Genomic DNA, 22,664 nt, shown 5'->3' with positions numbered 1-22,664 from the left:
AGCTAAGTAGAGGTGTAATAGAAATCATACTGTTTTTTCAAGTCTTTGTTGCTTTAAAATTGAAATTTCCCAAGAAATATGGCTTTCAACTCACTTGACTATTTTGATAGAGAGAGGAAGTTCCACCAGTTCTGTCTGAACCTTTAAATCATAACCATAAGTTCGATAGGTTGTGGAGCTAATACTGTAGTTCTTCAAGCTACTAAGTATTTCTATTATAAATATGTGTTCAGGACTCACTTGTGCCAAAACTCTTTATTAGTTTTCATAAGCTTCCATTTCAGTATAGACCACAGTGGTACTTTGTCTTCCCAGAGATTAGGATAAGGTCAGGCATGTTTTTGTGGTACATTCTCTTGCCTGAAGAATTTCTTACATTTCTAATAATGCAAGTCTGCATTAGGCACTGAGTTCTTCTAACTTTAGTTTGCCTGAAAAAAACTTTATTTTGCCTTAATTTTAGGTTGACTATTTTTCTTAGCAGTTGAAAATCTTTCTCTCTTGTTTTGACTTTCCTAGATTGTGATAAGAAATCTGCTGTAGTTTCTCATCTTTGTTCCTATGTTTTTAGCGTTCATTTTTCTTTTGCTTCTTCAAGATTTTTTCTCTGTCATTTTTTTCAGTAGATTAGCTCTTATGTATCTAGGTGTATTTTTGAGTTTTATTATTTTTTTAAATCCTGCTTCCAATTCTCTAAAAATTTAGATTATGTACTTTGTTGTCTTACTAATTTTGGTGAATTCTTGACCATTATCCTACCATGATCCTATCCTATTTCTTATGGATCATTCTTTTCCTTTTAAGATTATAATTCCAATTACATGTATGTTAGACCATTTGATTAACTTGGGTTTTGTGTTTTGTTTTTGTTTTTGAATTTTCTCTCTTCATGAAACTGAAAGTTTAGATAATTTTTTGACATATATTCAAGCTCACTGTTTTTTCCCTTAGCTGTGTTTATTCACTTGATAATCTTGTTGAAGGTATTCATGATATATATTGTGATTTTTATTTCTTTTTAAAAATATTTTATTTATTTATTTTGAGAGAGAGAGAGTGTGAGAGAGCAAGTGAGCACAAGCAAGGGGGAGGAGCAGAGGCAGAGGGAGAAGCAGGGAGCCCAGTACAGGGCTGGATTCCAGAATGGGGGATCATGACCTGACATGGGATCCTGACCTGAGCCGAAGGCAGACTCTTAACCAACTGAGCCACCCAGGTGCCTGTGTGATTTTTATTTCTAGTATATCCTTTCCTTTTTATTTTTTGTCTCCATTCCCCTGTGGAATTTCCCATCTGTCCATGCATGCTATGTGTCTTTCCCACTATGTTTAAAAATAGTTAACATAGTTACTTTAAATTACTGATCTGAAATCTACATTTGAGTCATTTCTGTAGGTGATCCTATTGACTACTTTATCTCTTGGCAATGCTCCCAATGTCATCCCACCTAACTCTACTTTGTGGCTCATGATTTTTTTTTTTTTGCATGGCATTAGAGTTTTAATCATGTTGAATTAGGAAGTGACACTCTGCTAAAAGGAAGTAAAGGGTTGTCTTCACTGACATCCCTATTGCTTGTCACCCTAAAATTCCAATGAATGCACCCAATACCTCTTCTCTGCTGTCTTAGGTGTGTGGCACCTGCAAGGTATTCAGTTTCTCACCATCTGGAGCTCGCAGTGTTTATTGTTCACTGGTAGACTGGAAAGAACCCAAAGGATGATATCTTAATAAAGAAAAGTAGAAAATGAATGTGTCCTCAATTTATTATACAACAATCCAGAGCACTGAATTAGGGGTAAACTGTTCATATGCTTCTAATATGATTTGTTAATTAAGAAAATGGTAGGGGAAGAGATAAATGACCCTCATATTATATAGCAAATTAAAACACCAACCTAATGTTAGCATTCATTATCTAGCTTCTTAATTTACCATTGCTTTCCCAAAAAAATGGAGACATTATATACATTCCTAATGTCTTCAATTTCTTTTTTTTAATTTTTTATTGTTATGTTAATCACCATACATTACATCCTTAGTTTTTGATGTAGTGTTCCATGATTCACTGTTTGTGCATAACACCCTGTGCTCCACGCAGAACTGTTTAATACCCATCACCAGGCTAACCCATCCCCCCACCCCCTCCCCTCTAGAACCCTCAGTTTGTTTTTCAGAGTCCATCGTCTCTCATGGTTCGTCTCCCCCTCCGATTCTCCCCCTTCATTCTTCCCCTCCTGCTATCTTCTCTCTTTTTTATTTCTTTTTTTTTTAAATTTTCTTTATTGTTATGTTGATCACCATATATTACATCATTAGTTTTTGGTGCAGTGTTCCATGATTCATTGTTTGTTCATAACACCCAGTGCTCCACGCAGAACGTGCCCTCCTCAATACCCATCACCAGGCTAACCCATCCCCCTCCCCCCCTCCCCTCTAGAACCCTCAGTTTGTTTTTCAGAGTCCATCATCTCTCATGGTTCGTTTCCCCCTCTGACATACTCCCCTTTTCTTCCTCTCCTGTTATCTTCTTCTTTTTCTTTTTTCTTAAAATATGTTGCGTTATTTGTTTCAGAAGTACAGATCTGTGATTCAACAGTCTTGCACAATTCGCAAGGCTCACCATAGCACATACCCTCCCCAATGTCTCTCACCCAGCCACCCCATCCCTCCCACCCCACCCCCACTCCAGCAACACTCAGTTTGTTTCCTGAGATTAAGAATTCCTCATATCAGTGAGATCATATGATAATGTCTTTCTCTGATTGACTTATTTCACTCAGTCTAACACCCTCCAGTTCCATCCACGTCGTTGAAAACGGCAAGATCTCATTCCTTTTGATGGCTGCATAATATTCCATTGTATATATATACCCCCTCTTCTTTATCCATTCGTCTGTCGATAGACATCTTGGCTCTTTCCACAGTTTGGATATTGTGGACATTGCTGCTATAAACATCAGTGTGCACATACCCCTTCGGATCCCTACATTTGTATCTTTGGGGTAAATACCCAGTAGTGCAATTGCTGGATCATATGGTAGCTCTATTTTCAACTGTTTGAGGAACCTCAATACTGTTTTCCAGAGTGGTTGCACCAGCTTGCATTCCCACCAACAGTGTAGGAGGGTTCCCCTTTCTCCACATCCCCGCCAACATCTGTCATTTCCTGACTTGTTAATTTTTGTGGCTCATGAATTTTTATTGAATGCCAAATATCATGTGTAAAAAATAGTAGAAAATAAGTTAATTAGCATTTATGCCTAGAAAATACAGATCTGGGGCACCTGGGTGGCGCAGCTGGTTAAGTGAAAGAATCTTGATTTCACCTTAGGTCATGATCTCAGGGTCATGGGATCAAGCCTCATGTCTGGCTCCACATTCAGCAAGGAGTTGGCTTGAGATTCTCTCTCCTTCTGCCTCTGCCCCTCATGCTTGTGCTCTCTCTCTTTCTCTCTCTCTAAAATAAATAAATCTTAAAAAAAAAAGAAAATATGGATCCACTTTTGTCAGACTGATAGTGTGATGAGTCAATCCAGTCAGTAGATGGGTTGGGTTTAAGTTTTGTTGTTGGTATAAAACCCTTAGTGCCCCACAGGCTCTTTCAGTGTTGGGTCATTGTTTTCTTGTCCTTAGTGAACTTAGGGTGCTAGAGTTTTTCCCACTGTTCCTGCTCAACCTTCAAATTTCAGCATTCCCTGTATGTTGGCACCATAGAGACAATTTCTCATGTTTGTATCTCTCCTCCAGCAGATTGCTATACTTTATTACTTAGCACTAGGCTTATAGTAGAGGCAGGAGGGTTTCTTGTCCAAATTTCATCTTAGGCAGGGCTTTCTTACCAAAGTCCAGGGATGAAATCTTTCCAACATTCATGCCTCTTCCTCATCTGTCAAATTGCTGCCAAATTCTGCCTTATATCTGCTGTAGGCCTTAGTCAAGAGAGGGTCTCCTGCCCTTCCCTGGATTTTAGCAGAACTTTTCTTTATACTATTGTAGGATCTTGGGTCGATAAGATTTTGTTTTGTTTTGGTTTGGTTTTCTTTGCTTATGTTGGCTTTTGCTTCTATCTTTCTAATAGTAGCAGTGGATCTTTGCCTGGCCCCTAGAGGAAAGAATTGTCTACCCATCCACTGACTACAGATAGGTTTTGCTCTTAAAACTCACCCAACAGTGTTCCTGGTGTTAAGAGAGCTTGCTGTGGTCCTCTGTTGTGGTCCCAGGCTTTTAAGTCAGCAAAAGATGCAGAACCATGAGGAAGAAATTTCTGTGAGTGTGACATCCTTATTTTTAGGACTCCCAGGTGAAATTCTAAACTAATCTGCTCACCACACTCAGCCTTTATAATTTTAGCTGATTTCTTCTTACCCATTTCCATGGTAGTCACTTCTTCTCCTTCTCCAAAGGTAGAAGTTGCTTTTTCTACCTTTTCATTTACAGACTTGTCACTCTGGTTTTCAGTTTTCTTCATTACATTATGACCTTCAGCTAGCTGATGAGTTAAAGGAAAGCTAAACTTGTGCAGATTATCTTTTTTCTTTTTCTTTAGATATTAGGATGCCATAACTTTGCTGCTTTCTACTACCAGTAATACTTTCCATGCAGGAAAGGAGAGACTAACAAAATCATTTGAAAAATTGAGAAGTGAAAAAATACGGAAATTTAGAGAGTGTAGGGAAGTCACTCTCCATGGTCTTAATTGTGATTATACTAAAGCAGTGCAATCTCACCAGGGCATCCAGAATCCGGGCAGAATCCCAGCTCAGCAAGTTGCTGACACCCATGCACCTGCTTGCAGTTACCACTTGAGAATAATCTCTTCTACCTTCCTAAAGCCACAGATTCTTGGCAGTGTCTGTCCGCAATCTTCCCAGCAAGAAAGACATGCAAGCGAAGTTTTCAGGATTGATGAATTGATGCCTTGCACACAGGAGAGTTTAGGATGATGTGAAATATGCTGAGTATCAACAAATAACATCAGGCACATCTCAACCCATTAAATTGTCATTTCCAGTATAAGCAAATGATTAAATATCTGAATATGTATTTACACAACTGATCTTTGAATAAATGTTACATGTTTTGTAATCCTTAAATTATATTTAGAGTGTACTGTAATGGCCCTGCAAATATCACAGGATATACCATTTTTATTTTATTTTAAAAGTACTAAATAAAAACACCAATGGTAACTCAAATTAATCAATTGTTAAAACTACCTTTTACTTGGAAGGAGTCATTTAGAATATAGAATTCTATAACTTATTAGCTGAGAAGCCGATGCATTTTTAATAAACTAATTATATAGATTACAAAACACTCTATGTAAACATATTTTTTTTGTTAAATTTTGTGGGTAAAATATTGTAAGTTTATAGCAAGCTTTGTTTCTTCAGAGCCAATGCTATGAAGTCCAATATATCCTTCACATCTGTCTTCTAAGTTCTTAAAAATGCAATACAAAATGAATTAATTACTGAAGAATGCAACAACATGGATGTCAAAAAACACTACACTGAGTAAAAGAAACCAGACATAAAAGAGTATGTTCTATATGATTCTGTTCACGTTAAACTCAAGAAAAGCCTAATGTAGTGACAGAAAACAGATGAGTTGCCCAGGACTGGGGCTGGAGCAGGATCGGCTGGGAAGGTGCAGGAAGGAATTTTTGAAGTAATGGAACTATTCTATATGTTGATTTGGGTGGTGCTCACATGGGTGCGGACATTTATCAAGACTTACTGAAATGCGCTCTTCAAAATGGATGTCCTTTATATAAATTATATTTCAACGAAGTGTGTTAAACACACACACACACACAAAAGGAAACAAACAACAAAAAGAACTGTCAGATTCACCCAGGGTGGCAAAAGCATTTTCACGGAGGAGGGGACTTAGAGATACTGAAAGGTCAAAGTCATGGCGGGTAGGAGGCAAGGTGATGCAATTTTCAGGAAAACCCTGTGTCAGGAAATGCTCCCAGAGTGAGGAGTTGGTCTGCATGATTGTTATCCTCAAATCTTCTGGAAGGAGCAAATGTTTTTCCTCTGGGACTCAGAGCAGTGAGGAAGGAAGAAGAGTCAGGTGGAGCGAGATCTTTCCCTTTCGAGACGACTGCATTCCCTCACACCCGAGGCGCAGCTGGGCTCGGGCAGGAGCGCGGGTTTGCTGCGTCCTGCTGTGGGGCTCGGTCCACCGTTCCTCGTGCCTCCCACAGCTTCACGTGCAGCGGCAATCACGTGGCTCTGGTGGGCAAGGACGAGAGTCCCAGCCTTGCCACCCCCTGGCTTTAAGACTGCGGCCACATTACTTAAACTCTGGTTCGGTTTATTCTTTGGTAGCCGAGAACCCTCTGTGCGAGTGTTAAAGGAGGCAGCGCATATGAAGCGCCTCACGCAGTGATTGACACGTAGAAAGCGTTGCATGAATGCACGTATTTGTGAGCTGCGATGATCAAGGCAAGATCTTTAGTTCCATTTTTCTTAGTCACTGCTCTGTATCTCTTATGTTTTGAGAAAATGTACAAATCGAATCGTCTCTGCCCCTCCTCCATCTCAGCAGGTGTTAGAAGTCACCGGAAGTGGCCCGCCTTTCTTGTGTAATCCCTGAGCTGATTTCAAGCAGAAAAGTCCCACACTAAGTGTAACTTCGTGACGGGAATCGTGGTCGTCTTAACAGTGACCCTCAAAGACCTCCACACCCCAATCCCGGAATCTGTGAATACTCTGCCTTGTAAAAGGAGGCTTGCAGGTCTGATTAAGTCAAGCATCTTCCAATGGGGGAGATTAGCCTGGATTATCCAGGCTAATTAATAAAAGGGAGCAGGCAGCTCAGAGCAGTAGTAGGTGGGGTGATGGTGGAATCGGGAGTTTCGGGTGCTTTGAAGCCTGGGTCGGGAGCCAAGAAACACAGGCAGCCTAGAGACGCTGAGAAAGGGGAGCGAGGAGTTCTTCCCTGCAGTCTCCGGGGGGCAGACTTGACTTCAGATTCCTGGCGGTAAATTAACTCATCTTTGTTATCTTAAGGGACTGTGGTCCGAGTGTTGTCCACGGGGACAGAACTGCCTGGTCCCGAAGTCTGACCATGGAGAGGTGAGCCTTCCGCCTGATGCCCGGGTGAGGGCGCTCTCCCAGAGGGGTAGGTAGCACAGTGTAGACAAACACGTGCCACCCTGACGGTACTTCGGCTCTGGAGTCGAGCTTATCCAAACGGCATCCATTTACTCTGAGGAAGGCTACATGGAACATGCCTTCATCCTCTATAACAAAGTAGAGCCTGCTCTTTTTCGAGAAACGACCAAACATGGAGATTACAAATCAGCTGTCATTCCTGCAAAGAAAGACACAATAAAGGTGAAGGAGACTTCACTTCCCAAAGCAGAAGAGCTGAAGGCGGAGCTATTAAAACAATATACCAAAGAATATATAGAACATAATGAAAAGAAGAGGGAAGCGGAAGACCTTGCCCGGAACGTGGCCATCCAGCAGGCAGGAGCTGGAGAAGCAGCTGCAGAGGGCGGCACAGCAGAAGCCCAGGCCTTTGAGGAGATGATCCGGAACCAGGAGCTGGAAAAGGAGCGACTGGAAACTGTGCGGGGGTTTGGGAAGGTGGACCCTGGCCTGCGCGGCCCCTCTGGTGCCTGACTCAGAGAAGCCCTCCCCCATCATGTTCCCGACGGCACCTGTCGCACCCGCATAGCCGCCCGTGTTGGACAGCTCCTGGAACCCAGGAGCACTGAGCAACTCAGAAAGTACTCCTACAGTCACCGGACTGTTCCACGTGGTGGCTCTGTTCGCGGGTGCTAACCCTGCCGGGGGAGGAGGGGGTAGAGACATGTGGGATTCTCTGCGGGAAACTGATGAGGAATGAATTTACCATGACACATGTTGTCATCGCCAAGCAAAGTGCAGGGTCTGATCACGGCAACAACGAAGAGCTTTTCCTCCTACAGGATCAGCAGGTTCTCCGCAGACTGGGCTGGATGCATACTCATCCTCACAGAGCGCCTTGCTCTTCACTGTTGACCCACACGCTCCTTGCTCGTACCAGACGATGTTGCCAGAGTCCGTACCCATTGTTTGCTCCCTCCGAGTTCCAGGAAGCTGGATTATTTAACTGACCATGGACTAAAAGAGATTTCTTCTTGTTGCCAGAAAGGATTTTATCCACACAGCAAGGATTCCCCCCCTTCAGCCACGTGACCATTGTGGCTAGGGCAGTGACCATCACAGACCTTCCATTAGAACTTGACTCCAACACTTCCCCACCAAGAACTATAAAACCATCTTTGTGTACTGTAGCCACTTAATTTAAACTTTCCAGAAAGTTCTAGAAGCTATTTTAGACAGAATTGAAAGTATTACTTGGGGGAGAACTGATTTTTCTATTTCTGGTTTGAAAAGAAATAATTGGCTATATTTTTTTTCTTAGGCAAATGTGGAAAATAGCATGATTATGCTAAGACAACTTTTCAGTCTGTCTGCAGCTAAAACATTAAGTTGAAAGAACGGTAACATGAACACATAGATTGACCAGTTGTTAACTTTTTTTTTCTCTCCACTATCCTTCTAACTTCTCTGCCAACTTGTTTATCATTTACCTTTGGAATTATTAAGGGCATCTATGCAGAAATTTGGAAGCCATTTAGAAAATCTTTGTTTTCCTGTGGTTTATGGCAATATTAATGATGCTTATTACACAGTGAAGGACAGTTCACCATGTCTAACCAGATGGTGAGGCTTGAAAACCCTGAAGAATGATTTTGTCAGGGAGTATTGTTATCTAACAAAAATTTCAGGATATTTTTTCCTCTACAATGAAATAACTTTAAAAAACGGGGGGACTGGGACGCCTGGGTGGCTCAGTCAGTTGAGCGACTGCCTTCGGCTCAGGTCATGATCCCGGAGTCCCGGGATCGAGTCCCACACCCGGCTCCCTGCTCAGCGGGGAGTCTGCTTCTCCCTCTGAGCCTCCCCCCTCTCATGTACTCTCTCTCTCATATTCTCGTTCTCTCAAATAAATAAATAAATCTTAAAAAAAAGGGGGGGACTGTGCCAATTTGTAGCAGCCATAGGAATCTGCTATGGGTATGTTAGATGTCTTGGGTGAAGATCCACAAATTCTCTGCAGAAGTCTATAGAGTCACCTTGAACCTAAGACTGTATTCCTGATCCAGTTTCCCTGAAGCTGCTCACTATTATGGCCCCTTTAATTGGAGGTTTCTTTGAGATTCAGTGACCATATATTCCCCCATCTTTCCTCCCTGTAGGTTTAGAGGAAAAGACCTCTATCTTCCCTGCCATCAGACAACTGGCAGTATAACAACCATATTGCTTTTAACTATTCATTTTTTAAAATATATGCTGTTGGTTACAAGGGTCTTGCTGAGCTAGCCATGGAATGACCCAGGGCAAACTCATCATTTCTAATGAGGTAAACATAAAGTTCTGTTTTAACTGCAGCTAGAAAGAGGAAGGGGAGTTTTTTTTTTTTTTTTTCCTACAATCTCTATAAGCACATTTATACTTAGAGGCCACTTGAGACTTAGGAAGGAGAAGGTGGGATAGTTTATGTTTAGAGAAGTGAAATTAAAATTAACACATAGCCACATCATTCTAGACAGTGAAAGTTATTTACAGTAACAACTACCTTTTAGGAAGAACTGCTCAAAGGATTGTAGTGTATTTTTTTGCTGCCTTGCAAGTTATTTGAAAGAGCTGAATGTGTTCAGACTAATGATTTTGAGACAAACACTGCAGGTTGAATCACTTTAGTGATAATGAAACATTCACTTATGAAACAAGCTTTTGCAATGGTTATAATTGGAAAGGCATGGTTTAGAGGAAAAATGCTATATTTAAAACTATTTTGAATATTTTGTTCTAAATGTAAGAGGAAGGATAGAGGAAACAATCCTTTTAAATATTTTTAAATGAAGGTAGATGGAAATTCTTGAAAGTATTTGTTTCAAGGTACTTTCTTAAAAGATGAGACTACAAGGCCTCAAAACGCTCAGATTCTGGGTCTAGGACAGCTTCTCAGCTTTGACTGCAGGTTGAGAGAAATCAAGTGGAGAGATTTTAAAATCTGTGGGCACCTTATTCTTAGCACCAGAGATTGGTTTAATTGGTTTGGGGTGTGGCCTGAGTTGGTGTTAAAGCTTATTTCTCCCCAGGTGGTTGTAACAGTCAGGCTGGCCTGCCTGCTACATCCTGCTTTTCTTACCATGACCTATAAAATGGCTAGACTCCATCCTTACCCTAGGCTATGCCCTCTCTGTTAAAACAAATTTTGGCTGGCTTAGCCTTAGGGAGCTTGATTTTTCAACATGACATTCTTCTCTTCATGAAGCACTGGTTCAGTCTAAGCCTGATACACAGAACGGTTGCCTCAATTATTTTATAAACTATTATCTAAGTATCTAAGACCTCTGCCATCAATTTTATCTTCCCATAAAATTAAGAACCACTCAAAGGTGAATAAAGGATCTAATAGGAATTCACTGTGAGGAAAATAAAATGACTGATGCATCTGAAACAATCCTCAAGTTAATCACATATTTAGAAACTGAAATTTGGGGGGCAGGAAAAGTTCATTAGCAAAAATCCAAGTCTGACAATAACAATGATAGAAAAATGCACTGTCCTATATTACTGGTAGAGATGAGAATTATAGACACTTTATAAGAAAAATTGGCAATATCTAATAAAATTTAAAATATAACCTGATTCAGCTACTTCAAATCTATATGTAAAATCTTTGTTGATAAAAATGACATGTAGAAATATGTTCACTCTACCAGTATCTGTAGTAGCAAATGAGGGAAGAAAAATTAAATTATGAAAAGCAATACCGGGCGCCTGGGTGGCTCAGATGGTTAAGCGTCTGCCTTCGGCTCAGGTCATGATCCCGGGGTCCTGGGATCGAGTCCCGCATCGGGCTCCCTGCTCTGTGGTGAGCCTGCTTCTCCCTCTGCTTCTCTCTCTCTCTCTCTCTCTCTCTCTGACTCTCATGAATAAATAAATAAAACATTTAAAAAAAAAAAAGAAAAGCAATACCTATGCCACACAATTGAAAAATAGAATACTATTCAGTTAAAAGAATTGATTAAATACATTTTTATTTATGTAAATAGTATAAAATGCAAGCTCTTGAATGAAAAAAAGCAAGATGAAGTTGAACATGGTATTATAGTTCCATAAACAGATAAGGACGAAGTTACATACATGCACAAACGTTTGCTTACATTTCCCATAAATACTGTCAAACTCTCTACTTAGTAACAAAACTTGTTGAATGAATTATCAGTAGTACTATTGTTACTCATTCTTTCTTTTTTTTTTATCCATTCCAAATGGCCTTTTTCCCACCTCTGTTGAAAGCACTGTCAATGTCAATTATCTTCATCTTGTCAAATGCACCAATTTTTGTCCTCGTTCTTGACTGACTTTTCACTAACACAGTGGATCATGCCTTCTTTTTGAAATGATTACATAACTTGCTTTTCAAAATACCATTTTTCCCTCCAAAAGGTCAATTTTTCTAATTTTATCTCTTCTTGAATTAGAAATTGTAGATTTCTCAGAAGGTTTTTCCCATGGTCATCTGGGTTTTTATCTATACTTATTCCAGGTGATCGTCTCCTTTCCAATCCTATTACATAAGACTACAGACTAAACTGGCCCTGAACATTTAACTCCAGGACAAAATTCTCCCCCTACGATCCTCTTAGGTTAAGTCACTTTTTATCATACTTGCTTCTACCTTATTGCAAGGTATTTAATTTCTCATGGAGAATTAGAACAGTCTTCTAAAATGTGTGAAATTAGTTTCTCAGCGGAGAGGGGGTATAAAATATTAGTGGCTGAAAATTGGCTAAACATGAGGATAACTACAAATCCACAAAAAAAATTGAAAAATATTAAACAGAACATCTCCAAGTTACAGATCAAGTGATGAAGGTAAATTCTTTAAAGCAGCTGGGAAAAATTATAGAGGAGCAAAAGTGAGAAAGACAGACTTTTCAGAAAATATTTAAGGGAAAGAACAATGACTTTTGTGATTTATTGAAAAAATGCCAATCTATAATTTTATACTAAGCAAGCCTAGAACTCAAATGAGTGTTTGGGGGGGTAAATAGCTGAGTCAATAGGTCTGAACTATAAGAAATGTTAATCTCTTCTAGGAGAAAGAAAAAAAAAATACCTGATATAAAAGGATCTTCAGTATTCACAAAACAGAACACCAGGAAGCATAAATATGTAAGTAAACATTAATGACCTCTTTACTTTAAAATCTTACTGTAGTAAAGTATACATAACACAAAATGGCCCACTGTCACTATTTTAAACTGTTTTGTGTCATTAAGTACATCCACATTGTTGTGTATTCATCAAACCATCACTACCACCCATCCACAAAACTTGATCTTGCAAAATGCTTTACCCGTTTAAAAATGAATTCCCCTTAGAACTGCTTTTACTGCCTCACAAAGATTTTGGAACATTTCGTTTTCAATTTTGTCTCCATGTATTTTCTTAATTTTCTTCCTTGATGCCTTGTTTTAATAACACGTTGCTGTCTCACCTTTTTTTTTTCCTCCAGTTTTTCTTGGGATACATTCCTTGTTCAATATTATTGTGATTAGAAAAGATACTTGATAGGATTTCAGTCCTTTTAATTTAATTGAGACTTATTTTGGGGCCTAATGTGTGATCTATCCAGGAGAATATTGCATCCCTTTCTTTCCTTCCCCCTGAGAACTACAGAACTTTCAGTAGAACTCCCTCCAAGCCCCTTCATTGAGAGACCTGACCTAACTCTATCATGACTTCTGGCAGCATAATGCTTTGTCCGCAGGATGATCCAGCCCTCCTCCTCTCCCCTACTCTGCATCCCCCCAAAAATGTCTTCCTGTAAAAGCTCAGCATTTCCAGGAAATTTTACTATTTATTCTAGTCAACACCTAATGATTTTCCCTCACCTTCTTTTCTTCCAAGGTTTCACTGAAAAAGGCTCACAATTTTGAATAGGTAAGTATCTTTTGCAACTCAGAGGCTCGGTCTTGAAGACCTGAGAGCCATTCCTTTGAAATTAAATCTTTGGGAGAACAAGACTTTATCCTTGTCTTGGTAACAGAACTGGCCTAATCACATTGATATTGACTGACTTTGTACTTGTTCACTTCTCGCCCTCTATTGAACCTCCTCTACTGCCTCCTCTCTCATCCTCCCTCTATATCCCCCACGTCACCTCCACACAAACTGGAATGAAACTCCACTCTTTATCTTTCTTTCAGTAGTTGCTGAACAAAATTTGTTTATACCACATTAACTATTGTCTGGCTGTGTTTATCCTTGACACCCCAGGCCCTGGCAACCACTGTCGCACTTTCTATTTCTTTGAATTTACACTAGGTACTTCCATATGTGGGATCATGCAACATTTGTACTTTTGTTACTGGCTTATATCTGTTAGCATAATGTCTTCAAGTTTCAACTATGTCCTAGCATGCACAATTTCCCTTAAGTCAGAGTAACATTCATTATGTGTATATACCACATTTGTTTTTCCCTTGTTTATCCATTACCTGTCATTGGATACCTCATTTGCTTCTACCTTTTGCTATTGTGAATAATGCTATTACAAACAAGGATGCACAAACGAAAATGAAAGTGTCTGCTTTCTGGTATTTTGGGGATATATATTCAGAAGTTGAATCGCTGGGTCATATGGTATTTCTATTAGTTTTTAGACAAACTGCCAAATTTTTCTCAATGCATTCATCATTGTATTTTCCCATCAGTAGTGCACAAGGGTTAGAATTTTTCCATGTTCTTGATAATATTTGTGTTCTCTCTCTTGTATTATTCATCATAGTAGATGTGAGTTGCTATCTCAGTGTGGTTTTGACTTGCATTATGCTAATTAATGATGAACATCTTTTCATGTATTGGCCATTTGTATATCTACTTAGGAGAAATGCCTATCTAATTCCTTTGCCCATTTTTTAAATCAGATACTCATTTTTGTTTGAGTTACAAGGAATTAATATCAAGAATATATAAACTATCAGACATGTGATTTGCAAATATTTTCTTCCATTACGTAGGTTACCTTTTCATTATGTTACTAGTGTGTGTCACATACGAAAAAATCTATAATGTTCAATCTACATATTTTTGTTGACTATGCTTTTGGTCCTATCCAAGAAATCTGTAAAAAATCTGTCTTGAAGCTTTTCCCCTATGTTCTAAAGAGTTATATGGTATTAGCTCTTAAATCAAGGTCTTTGTTCCATTTTAAGGTAATGTTTGAATATGTGGTATAAGGTAAGGGTCCAACTTAATTACTATTTTTCATGTGGATATCCAATTTTCCTATCACTTGTTGAATGATGAACCTAGTCAAATCAGTTGACCATATATATATGAGGTTTCATTTTTGGGCTATTCTACGTGTCTCTTTATGACATACTACACTGCTTGAACTAACAGCTGTTTGCTTGTTTGTTTTCGTTTCTTTAGCTGTACACTTGGCAAGTTTTGCCATCAAAAAATGTGAGACCTTCAATTTTGTTCATTTACAAGATTATTGTCACTATTCAGGGTACCTTGAGATTCCATGTGGAATTTTGGATAGGTTATTCTGTTTGTCAAAAGCCCTTGGGATTTTGATAGAGCTTGCCTTGAATCTGTTGATCACTTTGGGTAGTATTGACATCTCAACAATATTCTTGCAATCCATTAATATAAGATTCCTTTCCTTTGTATAATTCTTAATTTCTTTCAATAAGGTTTTCGTATTTCAGCATGCAAGTTTTTTTTGCCTCCTTGCTTAAGTTATGCCTAAGCATTCTTTTTGATACTATAAATGGAATGGTGTCCTTCATTTCCTTTTCAAACTATTAATATATAGAAATACTACTTTATTTTTTTTTTTATCCAGCACTTAACTGAATTCTAAAAGGGACTTTTCTTGCATGTGTAACATTTACAGATGGCATAAGCTTACATGTAAAATGCTCTGAACGGGGGGGCGGAGCAAGATGGCAGAGGAGTAGGAGACCTGGGTTTTGTCTGGTCTCAGGAATTCAGCTGAATAGGGATCAAACCATTCTGAACACCTACAAACTCAATGGGAGATCGAAGAGGAGAGTAGCAACAACTCTCTGAACAGAAAAGCGACCACTTACTGGAAGGTAGGACGTGCGGAGAAGTGAATCCGAGGCGATATTCGGGAGGATAGACGGCGGGGGAGGGGGCCTCCGTCGGCCGCTTCTGGCAAGTGCTAGAGCCGCGGAGCACAAAATCGGAACTTTTAGAAGTCGGCTCCACTGAGGGACGTCGCTGCAGTGGCTAAGCGGGGGGTGGAACCCTCGCGGGACAGTGTGGCCTCAGGACCCTTGGGGTCACAGAAAGACCGGGGGTGCCTGAGTGCGCCACAGCTCCCAGGTATCGGAGCGGGGAAGCCGGCTGCAGAGACGGAGCCGAGGCGCAGGCTCTCAGCTCGGGGTAGCCATAGACTGTGATCCGCGGCCCAGTCGGGCCACTGCTCCTCCAGCAGGGACCCAACAAGCGGCAGAGCCGGGGAGACTCCCCTTCCTCCCCCCGGGAGGAGCAGTGTGGGAGTGCACCGCAGGGATCTGCTGGGTTTGGAGACTCCACACGGGGTCGGGTGCCGGAGATAGAAATGCTCGGTCACAGGCCGGGTGAGCACAGAGTGCGGCCAGAGACTGAGGAGATGGGAGTGACTGCTTTTCTCTGGGGGCGCACTGAGGAGCGGAGCCCCGAGTTCTTGCCTCCTCTGGGGCGGAGACTGGGAGGCCGCCATCTTCACTGTCGTCCTCCAAAGCTGTACCGAGAGCTTGCAGGGAACAAAAGCTCCTGAGAGCAAACCCAAGCAGCTTGCTTAGCCCGGACCGACAAGGGCGGGGCAATTCCGCCTCCAGCAAAGACATTTGGGAACCACGGCAACAGGCCCCTCCCCCAGAATATCAGCATGAACAGCCAGCAAGCCAAGACCAAGTTTACCGATCAAGGAGAACGGGAGAACTCCAGCGCTAGGGGAATACTGCACATAGCATTCATGGCTTTTTTTACCATGATTCATTAGTTTTTCAAAGTTAATTTTTTCAACTTTTTTTTTTAATTTCTCTTTTTCCCTTTTTGAACCAACACCTTATCAATCCCTTTTTTTAAAAAAACATTTTTTATTTTTCATTTTTAGAGTCATATTTTATCCCTTCATAGTAGTTACCCCTATTTTTGGCATATATATATATATAAGTTGTTCTCTCTTTAAAATTTTGAGATACAGTTTCTTCTAACAGATCAAAAAAATATACCCTAAATCACTAGTGTATGGCTTTGTTCTAGTCTCCTGCATGCTCACATTCTCTCCCCTTTTTTTTAAATCTTCTTTCTTTTTTCAAACAACTTCTTATCGTATCAATTCATTTTATTAAATCTTTTATAATTTTCATTTTTATACTCATCTTCCATCCCTTCATTGTATCAACCCTTATTTTGTACATATATAAGTCTTTCTTGCTTTAAAATTTTAGGAGGCACTTTCTCCTAACAGACCAAAATACGCCCAAAATCTAGTCTGTGGCACTGATCTATGCGCTAGCCTGATCATATTTGATCATATTCGAGTTTTTTTGTATTGTTCTGTTTTTGTTTTTAATCTTTTTCTTTTTGGTATTTTTTTTCTTTCTTTTCTCTTTCTTTTTTCTTTCTTTCCCTTTCTTTTTCCCCTGGTTTCAGGTCTTTTCTGATTTCTATAGAGTATATTTGCTGGGGACGTTGTTAACCTGTTAGGTCAGCAGGTTAACCTGTTTTGTTAACCTGTTAACCCGTTTTGTTCTCTCATTCATCTATTCTCCTCTGGACAAAATGACAAGACAAAAAAAATCACCTCAGCAAAAAGAACAAGAGATAGTACCATCAGCCAGGGACCTACTCAATATGGATATTAGTACGATGTCGGACCTAGAGTTAAGAATCATGACTTTAAAGATACTAGCTGGACTTGAAAAAAGCATGGAAGTTTTTAGAGACACCCTTTCTGGAGAAATAAAAGAACTAAAATCTAACAAATTCGAAATCAAAAAGGCTATTAATGAGGTGCAATAAAATGTAGGGGCACTAACTGCTAGGATAAATGAGGCAGAAGAGAGAATCAGTGATATATAAGACCAAATGATGGAAAATAAAGAGGCTGAGAAAAAGAGAGAGAAACAACTACAGGATCACGAGGGCAGAACTCAAGAGATAAGCGATACGATAAGACAAAACAACATTAGAATAATTGGGATCCCAGAAGAAGAAGAAAGAGAGAGAGAGAGGCAGAAGGTATATTGGAGCAAATAATAGCAGAGGACTTCCTTAATGTGAGGAAGGAAACAGGCATCAAAATCCAGGAGGCACAGAGAACCCCTCTCAAAATCAATAAAAATAGGTCCAAACCCTGACATCTAATAGTAAAACCTATGAGTCTCAGAGACAAAGAGAAAATCCTGAAAGCAGTCGGGAGAAGAGATATGTAACCTACAATGGTAGAAACATTAGATTGGCAAAGGACCTATCCATAGAGACCTGGCAGGCCAGAAAGGACTGGCATGATATCTTCAGAGAACTAAACGAGAAAAATATGCAGCCAAGAATACTATATCCTGCTAGGCTCTCATTGAAAAATGAAAGAGAGATAAAAAGTTTCCAGGACAAACAAAAACTAAAGGAATTTGCAAACATGAAACCAGCCCTCCAAGAACTATTGAAAGGGGTCCTCTAAGCAAAGAGAGAGACTAAAAGCAGCACAGATCAGAAAGGAACAGAGACAATATACAGTAACAGTCACCTTACAGGCAATACAATGGCACTAAATTCATATCTTTCAATAGTTACCCTGAATGTAAATGGGCTAAATGCCCCAATCAAAAGATACAGGCTATCAGATTGGATTAAAAAACAAGACCCATCAATATGCTATCTGCAAGAGACTCATTTTAGACCCAAAGACACCCCCACATTGAAAGTGAGGGGGTGGAAAACCATTTACCATGCTAATGGACACCAAAAGAAAGCTGGGGTGGGAATCCTTATATCAGACAAATTAGATTTTAAACCAAAGACTGTAATAAGAGATGAGGAAGGATACTATATCCTACTTAAAGTGTCTTTCCAACAAGAAGATCTACAATTGTAAATATCTATGCCCCTAACATGGGAGCAGCCAATTATATAAGGCAATTAATAACAAAAGTGAAGAAACACCTTGACAGCAATACAATATGGTGGGGGACCTTAACACCCCCCTGACTGAAATGGACAGATTATCTAAGCAAAACATCAACAAGGAAATAAAGACTTTAAATGACACACTGGACCAAATGGACTTCACAGACATATTCAGAACAATCCATCCCAAAGCAACGGAATACACATTCTTCTCTAGTGCCCATGGAACATTCTCCAAAATTGATCACATCCTAGGTCACAAATCAGGTCTCAACCGGTACCAAAAGATTGGGATTATTCCCTGCATATTTTCAGACCACAATGCTTTGAAACTAGAACTCAATCACAACAGGAAAATTGGAAAGAACTCAAATACATGGAGGCTAAAGAGCATCCTACTAAGGAATGAATGCGTCAACCAGGAAATTAAAGAAGATTTAAAAAAATTCATGTAAACCACTGAAAATGAAAACACAACTGATCAAAATCTTGGGGATACAGGAAAGGCAGTCCTGAGAGGAAAGTATATAGCAATACAAGCCTTTCTCAAGAAACAAGAAAGGTCTCAAATACTCAACCTAACCCTACACCTAAAGGAGCTGGAGAAAGAACAGCAAATAATGCCTAAACCCAGCAGGAGAAGAGAAATAATAAAGATCAGAGCAGAAATCAATGAAATAGAAACCAAAAGAACAGTAGAACAGACAAACAAAACTAGGAGCTGGTTCTTTGAAAGAATTAACAAGATTGATAAACCCCTGGCCAGACTTATCCAAAAGAAAAGAGAAATGACCCAAATCAACAAAATCATGAATGAAAAAGGAGAGATCACAACCAACACCAAAGAAATACAAACAATTATAAGAACATATTATGAGCAACTCTATGCCAGCAAATTAGATAACCTGGAAGAAATGGGTGCATTCCTAGAGATGTATCCACTACCAAAATTGAACCAGGAAGAAATAGAAAACCTGAACAGACCTATAACCACTAAGGAAATTGAAGCAGTCATCAAAAATCTCCCAACAAACAAAAGCCCAGGGCCAGATGGCTTCCCATGGAATTCTATCAGACATTTAAAGAAGAATTAATACCTATTCTCCTGAAACTGTTCCAAAAAATAGAAATGGAAGGAAAACTTCCAAACTCATTTTATGAGGCCACCATTACCTTGATCCCAAAACCAGACAAAGACCCCATCAAAAAGGAGAACTACAGACCAATATCCTTGATGAACATGGATGCAAAAATTCTCACTAAAATACTAGCCAATAGGATCCAACAATACATTAAAAGGATTATTCACCATGACCAAGTGGGATTTATCCCTGGGCTGCAAGGCTGGTTCAACAACCACAAATCAATCAACGTGATGCAATTCATTAACAAAAGAAAGAACAAGAATCATATTATCCTCTCAATAGATGCAGAAAAAGCATTTGACAATGTAGAGAATCCTTTCTTGATCAAAACTCTTCAGAGTATAGGGATAGAGGGTACATACCTCAATATCATAAAAGCCATCTATGAAAAATCTACAGCGAATATCATTCTCAATGGGGAAAAGCTGAGAGCTTTTCCCCTAAGGTCAGGAACGCGGCAGGGATGTCCACTCTCACGACTGCTATTCAACATAGTACTAGAAGTCCTAGCCACAGCAATCAGACAGCAAAGAGAAATCAAAGGCATCCAAATCGGCAAAGAGGAAGTCAAACTCTCACTCTTTGCAGATGATATGATACTGTATGGGGAAAACCCAAAAGACTCCACCCCAAAACTGCTAGAACTCATACAGGAATTCAGTAAAGTAGCAGAATATAAAATCAATGCACAGAAATCAGTGGCATTCCTATACACCAACAACAAGACAAAAGAGAGACAAATCAAGGAATCGATCCCATTTACAATTGCACCCAAAACCATACGATACCTAGGAATAAATTTAACCAAAGAGGCAAAGGATCTGTATTCAGAAAACTATAAAATACTCGTGAAAGAAATTGAAGAAGACACAAAGAAATGGAAAAACATTCCATGCTCATGGATTGGAAGAACAAACATTGTGAAGATGTCAATGCTACCTAGAGCAATCTACACAATCAATCCCCATCAAAATACCACGCACGTTTTTCAAAGAAATGGAACAAATAATCCTAAAATTTGTATGGAACCAGAAGAGACCCCGAATAGCCAGAGGAATATTGAAAAAGAAAAGCAAAGCTGGCGGCATCACAGTTCCAGACTTCCAGCTCTATTACAAAGCTGTCATCATCAAGACAGTATGGTACTGGCACAAAAACAGACGCATAGATCAATGGAACAGAATCGAGAGCCCAGAAATGGACCCTCAACTCTACGGTCAACTCATCTTTGACAAAGCAGGAAAGAATGTCCAATGGAAAAAAGACATTCTCTTCAACAAATTGTGTTGGGAAATTGGACAGCCACATGCAGAAGAATGAAACTGGACCATTTCCTTACACCACACACAAAAATAGACTCCAAATGGTTGAAAGACCTAAACGTGAGACAGGAGTCCATCAAAATCCTAAAGGAGAACACAGGTAGCAACCTCTTCCTCCTCAGCTTCAGCAAATTCTTCCTAGAAACATCACCAAAAGCAAGGGAAGCCAGGGCAAAAATGAACTATTGGGATTTCATCAAGATAAAAAGCTTTTGCACAGCAAAGGAACAGTCCACAAAACCAAAAGACAACCACCGGAATGGGAGAAAATATTTGCAAATGACATATCACATAAAGGGCTAGTATCCAAAATCTATAAAGAACTTATCAAACTCAACATCCAAAGAACAAATAATCCAATCAAGAAATGGGCAGCAGGCACGAACAGACATTTTTCCAAAGAAGACATCCAAATGGCCAACAGACACATGAAAAAGTGCTCAACATCACTCACCATCAGGGAATTCCAAATCAAAACCTCCATGAGATACCACCTCACACCAGTCAGAATGGCTAAAATTAACAAGTCAGGAAACGACAGATGATGGTGGGGATGTGGAGAAAGGGGAACCCTCCTACACTGTTGGTGGAATGCAAGCTGGTGCAGCCACTCTGGAAAGCAGTATGGAGGTTCCTCAAACAGTTGAAAATAGAGCTACCATACGAACCAGCAATTGCGCTACTGGGTATTTACCACAAAGATACAAATGTAGGGATCTGAAGGGGTACGTGCACCTCAATGTTTATAGCAGCAATGTCCACAATAGCCAAAGTGTGGAAAGAGCCAAGATGTCCATCGACAGATGAATGGATAAAGAAGAAGTGGTATATATACACAATGGAATATTATGCAGCCATCAAAAGGAATGAGATCTTGCCATTTGTAATGACGTGGATGGAACTGGAGGGTGTTATGCTGAGTGAAATAAGTCAATCAGAGAGAGACATGTATCATATGACCTCACTTGATATGAGGGTTGCTGAGTGGCGGCTGGTGGGAGGGATGGGGTGGCTGGGTGATAGACACTGGGGAGGGTATGTGCTATGGTGAGCACTGTGAATTGTGCAAGACTGTTGAATCACAGATTTGTACTTCTGAAACAAATAATGCAATATATGTTAATGGAAAAAAAGAAGAAGATAGCAGGAGGGGAAGAATGAAGGGGAGTAAGTCAGCAGGGGAGACGAACCATGAGAGACGATGGACTCTGAAAAACAAACTGAGGTTTCTAGAGGGGAGGGGGTTGGGGAGATGGGTTAGCCCCGGGTGTTATGCACAAACAATGAATCATGGAACACTACATCAAGAACTAATGATGTAATGTATGGTGATTAACATAACAATAAAAATTTAAAAAAATGCTCTGAACAGGTAATTTAATGTGAATGCCATTTTTTTCCCTTTTTAAAAAAAATGTGTTTTTTTTAAAGATTTTATTTATTTGACAGAGAGAGGCACAGCGAGAGAGGGAACACAAGCAGGGGGAGTGGGAGAGGGAGAAGCAGGCTTCCCGTGGAGTGGGGAGCCAGATGCGGGGCTCGATCCCAGGACACTGGGTTCATGACCTGAGCTGATCGCAGACGCTTAACGACTGAGCCACCCAGGCGCCCCTTTCCCTTTTTTGTCTAAATTCTCTGACTAGGACATCTCGTACTAATATGATAGAAGCAGCAGAAAAGGCACTCATCTTGCTCTATATTAAAATGGTTTAACATGTGAACATTATAATTAGCAATTGTAGGTTTTATAACTTATGTAAATGCAAAACATAACAGGAATATAATGAAAGGGAGGGGGAATAGAACTACATAGTTGTAAGGCTGTTGCTGTGTATGTGAAAGGTATATAATTGAAGGCACACTGTACCTACTTTAAAAAGTATATTGCAAACCCATAGCAAACAAAATAAATAAGTGCAGCTAACAAGCTGATAAATTTTAGAATATTATCTACA

At 39.8% G+C, this 22,664-nt stretch overlaps 1 pseudogene; it reads left to right on the top strand.

Annotated features, from left to right (window-relative positions):
* The first annotated feature begins 6,449 nt into the window (after positions 1-6,449).
* On the top strand, positions 6,450-8,308 carry LOC112834466 (STAM-binding protein pseudogene; annotated as a pseudogene).
* The last annotated feature ends 14,356 nt before the right edge of the window (positions 8,309-22,664 follow it).

The sequence above is a fragment of the Callorhinus ursinus genome, unplaced genomic scaffold (assembly GCF_003265705.2).
Source record: "Callorhinus ursinus isolate GAN/ISIS: 27379988/994484 unplaced genomic scaffold, GSC_fseal_2.0 scaffold17, whole genome shotgun sequence".
In the NCBI taxonomy this organism is placed as follows: Eukaryota; Metazoa; Chordata; class Mammalia; order Carnivora; family Otariidae; genus Callorhinus; species Callorhinus ursinus.
The sequence above is the reverse complement of the archived record's forward strand: the minus strand, read 5'-3'. Positions and strand labels throughout refer to the sequence as shown.